The sequence below is a fragment of the Gekko japonicus genome, unplaced genomic scaffold, assembly GCF_001447785.1.
Source record: "Gekko japonicus isolate JY-2015 unplaced genomic scaffold, Gekko_japonicus_V1.1 scaffold1754, whole genome shotgun sequence".
NCBI lineage: Eukaryota > Metazoa > Chordata > Lepidosauria > Squamata > Gekkonidae > Gekko > Gekko japonicus.
In genome coordinates, this window is record NW_015162533.1 from 287,717 (window position 1) to 293,249 (window position 5,533).

Here is a 5,533-nt window from a genome sequence, read left to right on the forward strand (position 1 = left end):
GACTCAACCAGAATCTTGGAGTGGGGAGGACAGAAGTTATCTGCTTCTCTTTCTCCACTCCAGCTTTCTGAGATGCAACAAGCAGCATGGAGTGGTGGTGATCAGAAACAGTTGGCATCTATTCTCCACAGTTAGGGATGCCAACCTCCAGGTGGCACCTGGTATTCTCCACAGTTAGGGTTGCCAACCTCCAGGTGGCAGGCACCTGAATATTTCCTGCTGTTAAAATGCTTTTCCAGATGACCAAGATCAATTCCCCGAGAGAAAATGGCAGTTTTGGAGGGCGGACTCTATGGTACTATACCCCGCTGAGGCTCCTCCATTCCTGAAACTCCACCCTCCTGAGGCTCCACCCCCAAAATCTACAGGTATTTCCCAAACCGGAGCTGACAACCCTATTCACAACCCAAGGAGATACACCCAGAAGGGAGGACAAAAGCCAGTTGTTCTTGTTCTCTCACCCCAATCTTCTCACACTCCAGCCTTGGCATGGACAGAGGGAGGAAGCTGGGGGCAGGAGCAGTAGCAAAATCTTCTCATCTCATCATCCATACTCCTTGCTAGGTCTCTGCAAGGCGGAGACTCAGCAAGAAGCTTGGAAGGCAGCTCCCATTCATCAGTTGTTCGAATTCTTTGGGGGGAGCTGAACAAATCCAGGCAGCGGCTCAAGTCTCTTCACAACAGCTAAACTCAGCACGGTTGGCTGTTGCATATTTTCAGAAGACTTGCAGCATCCCTAATACTATCTACTTAAGCCCCCAATTGTCACCACTTTCCTAGGCATCTGCAGGGAGATGAAGTCAGTAATACTTGTTGCTTCTTTTCCTTCAACCTTGAAGTCTCTCTCAAGTTGCTGCAATGGCACTGCTGTTTTCCCTGTAGTTTATGCGTGAGAAGTGCTTGCCTGATCATTTTATTGGGAAATGCTTTAGATGCTGTCATGGTAAGCACTTTGTAGATTGGGTTCTTATTTGCAGGGGATGCTAAAATACATTCATTGTAGAGGGGGCTCCCACACACAATTTTTCTTTCCCCATGTAGTACTGCGTTTGAGCTAAATCTCAGCATAAATATTCTGGGGAAAATGTGCTGTAAATATTTACATTTATTCATGTTAATAAGAACAACACAGCTACATCCCAATATGCTGTACTAAATATTTACTCTCCTGCATTGGTTGGTAAATGCGTTGGAGAACAGAGCGATCATTCTCAATGTTCACAAACAGTAAAAGGCCTGATTAACCAAGGAGAGTGAGTATTTGCCTATTACTACTGAGCACAAGAGCTTACCGTCGAGGCTAAAACAGGCTGTAAAATGTAAACGGTTTACAGCCTCAAGTTAGAAATAATCGTGGCATTAAATAACCAATTTCCTTGTTATATATTTACTCAGCTCTACCTCAGAAGGTTTCCATTTGTGGTAGCAGAGGGTGATGAGCAATTAATTTATGGTCCCAAGTGGTCTTTCCTCCCTGCCTGTGAATAGCAGAGTGAAAGTTCTGGTGACATTAGTTTACAAGTAAGTAATGTGTTTATCTCCTCAAGGTTTGCTTGGGATGTTTTACCAGATTCACGTAACTTTCTCTTAAATCTTTGGCTGGCAGCTAGATGGTACACAAACGGTGTGCCGAATAATGTTGTAAGTGGCTTTGGGTCCCCATTGTGGAGAAAAGTTGGGTATAAATAACCAAATTAATGAATGAATGAAAGTAGCAGATGTATGCCATCTTCCTTTCCTCTCCTCAGTAATGTCTAGTAACTCAAAACTCGTAATGTGACTTCATTGCCCCACAAGTTCTCCCCAATTATGTACAAAGCATGGTGTGTAATGATGTTATGTCACACATTTTATTTCTGGATGTAATGAGAGGAGGAAGAGATGCATGAGGTTATTTTCAGTTCCTCTCTATTCTGGTGTGTGGTATAATGGTTAGTGTGTCAGACTGGGATCTGGGAGACCCAGGTTTGAATCCCTGTTCTGCTGTAGAAGCTCACGAGGTAACCTTGGGCCAGTCACACACCCTCAGCCTAACCTATCTCATAAGGTTGTTGTGGGGATAATATACAGGAGGGCAGAAAGATTTTGTATATTGCTTTGTATGTCTGTTGGTGAGAAAGGTAGGGTGTAAATAGATAAATTAATAAAAATATGTGTTTCAGAACCATAAACTGTTTTATACTTTCTGCTTTTCTGGAATCACAATTTGTCACAATCCAGCTTCTTCTGCAGACACATAACTCATGCATGGAGGAGATATCAAAGGGCACAGATATCTTCCACCACCACCCAATCCCTCAGCTTGGTGCATTTCAGTTATACCAGGCATACAGCAAGGCCTCCAGCCATTTCCAAAAAAAGGTTCCGCTGAAGGCTCAGGTAGCATTATCCTGTGGCTTGCTTTTTCTCCAGGCCTAACAGGATCTTTGTAGGAGCATGTGCTCTGTGCATGAAAGGGTATGAATCATGCCACTGGTTCCATAAATGCCATAAAAAAACATACTAAGATTTCACGAACCACTCTATCCTATGTTTATAGACAACACCCCATTTTATATGAAAACTACATAATCTGTAATATTTTGAAATTTGTATTAAATGTTTCTTGGAGGGGAGATTTGAGTTGTTGACACTGAACCTGTGTTCAAACCTCACATAAAGAGCCAAAGAACCAAGCATTTTAACAGGGCACAAACAATGGTAGCACAGATTAAGTAGTTTTGATCTACAAGTTAACAGAAATCATAAAAATCCAATACTAGACTTCCAATAAGAATTTCAAAAGGATTTAACAACATACAAAATCAGAATTTGTATGGCATGTACAGGTAGAAAGCAGAAAACATTTTAAAATGACAAAAGGTATAAAAGTAGATAAAACAATTAGAAGTATTCTTCCATGGATTGGTGCCAGAGGAAGTGGTGGGTGCTACAAGCATGGACGGCTTCAAAAGGGAATTAGATAAGCATATGGAGCAGAGGTCCATCAGTGGCTATTAGCCACAAGGTATAGCTAGGGGCTCTGGGGCAAGTGATGCTCTGTCTTCTTGGTGCTTGGGGGGGGGTCAACAGTGGGAGGGCTTCTAATGTCCTGGCCCCACTGCTGGACCTCCTGATGGCACTGGTATTTCTGGCCACTGTGTGACACAGAGTGTTGGACTGGATGGGCCTTTGGCCTGATCCAACATTGGCGTCTCTTATGTTCTTATGTTCTTATGTTCAGATATAAATCCAAGCAGGGTTCAAAAGTTTACATGTGTCATAGCCTCTTTTTGTGTTCAAGGCATGGTTAAAAGATGAAAGCTGGCCATTTAAAGCAGAGAAGCAATGATCTTGACTGACCAGGGACTGCATTTGTGACCCAGGGCCGGGAGTAAGCACAAGGAGGCCTTCTGCCTGCTCCATGCCAGCTGCACAATGATCCGGAGGCCTGGCCCAACAGCAGCCCTCAGCTGGCCGATCTCTGCCTTGGGGCTGGCTGGGGTGGGGCTCCGGGTGGGCCTGGAGGTTGGCAGCATCCCTCAGCCTTGCCCCTCCCCTGCTTAGTTGGGCTGCTACTGGGACTCTACCCACAGTTTGTTCCGGCTCTCCCTCCCACTTTCCCTTCTTTCTCAGTTGTTACATGTTGCATTTTAGTAAATTTGTTACATTCACAGCACTTTTGTCACAGCTTGGTTGAGCATTTTGGACATTGGGATGGATCCTTTTTTTGGGGGGGAGGCTCTGCTTGCATGCCCACCTCCCCCATTCTGAGGACTCCCCTTAAAGGGTCTTGGGGGTGGAGCCATTTAGCAGCATGCCCTGTTCAGGGGCTGTTTGCTGGATCTCACCACGAGGTGTCAAGGGAACCACACAGCAGCTGGCACCCATGTGGATCCTGGGGCTTGCCACGCCATGGTCCCCCCACGCACACACTGCAACAGGAGGCTGGAGGGGATGGGGTACATTGTGCAAGGCAGCTCATCCAATGCAGGATTTGCCTCCATGCTGCAACAATGCTTCCATGGCTGTATTTAATAAAGCTGGGGCCAAATTTCGTTCCCAAGCCAGTATGTCATTGTGTTTTCCTTTCTTACCCTGGCTCCCCCTTTGGCCCTGGGCCCAGAAGAAACTTTGAAGAACTCCAGCTTGAAGCACTCTACCTTCTAGCTTCCCAGTGAATGGAAAACTTACAGTATGGATAGCTGACAAATTCCTTAAGAACATAAGAGATGCCAGTGTGGCTAATAGCCACTGAAGGACCTCTGCTCCATATGCTTATCTAATTCCCTTTTGAAGCCATCCATGCTTGTAGCCGCCACCACTTCCTGTGGCAGTGAATTCCAAGTGTTAATCACTCTTTGGTTGAAGAAGTACTTCCTCTTATCCGTTCTAACCCGACCGCTCAGCAATTTCGTGGAGTGCCCACGAGTTCTTGTATTGTGAGAAAGGGAGAAAAGTACCTCTTTCTCTACCTGCTCTATCCCATGCATAATCTTATAAACCTCAATCATGTCACCCCTCAGTCGTCGTTTCTCCAAGCTAAAGAGCCCTAAGCGCCTTAACCGTTCCTCATAGGGAAAGTGTTCCAACCCCTTTATCATTCGAGTTGCCCTTTTCTGCACTTTTTCCAAAGCTATAATATCCTTTTTAAGGTGTGGTGACCAGAACTGCACACAGTATTCCAAATGAGGTCGCACCATTGATTTATATAGCGGCATTATGATATTGGCTGATCTGTTTACAATACCCTTCCTAATAATCCCCAGCATAGCATTGGCCTTCTTTATTGCAGTCACACACTGTCTCGACATTTTCAGTGAGTTATCCACTACAACTCCAAGATCTCTCTCTTGATCAGTCTCTGCCAGTTCAGACCCCATCAACGTGTATTTATAGTTAGGATTTTTGGCTCCAATGTGCATCACCTTGCACTTGGCCACATTGAACCCCATTTGCCATGTTGACGCCCACTCGCCCAACTTTGACAGATCCCTTTGGAGTGCCTCACAATCCTCACTGGTTTTCACCACCCCGAACAACTTTGTATCATCCGCAAATTTAGCCACTTCACTGCTTACTCCCATCTCCAAATCATTAATGAACAAGTTAAAAAGCAGTGGACCAAGTACTGATCCCTGTGGTACCCCACTGCTTACACCCCTCCACTGGGAGAACTGCCCATTTATACTCACTCTCTGTTTTCTATTAATTAGCCAGTTTTTGATCCATAAAAGGACTTGTCCTTTTATCCCATGATTTTTGAGCTTGCTTAGGAGCCTTTGATGAGGAACTTTATCAAAAGCTTTCTGGAAGTCAAGGTAAACAATATCTATTGGATCCCCCTTGTCCACATGTTTGTTCACCCCCTCAAAGAACACTAACAGGTTAGTGAGACAAGATCTTCCCTTACAGAACCCATGTTGAGTCTGCCTCAATAGGTTTTGTTCATCTATGTGCCTACTAATTCTTTCCTTAATAATGGTTTCCACCAATTTACCCGGTATCGACGTCAGACTGACAGGCCTGTAATTTCCCGGATCTCCTCTGGAAC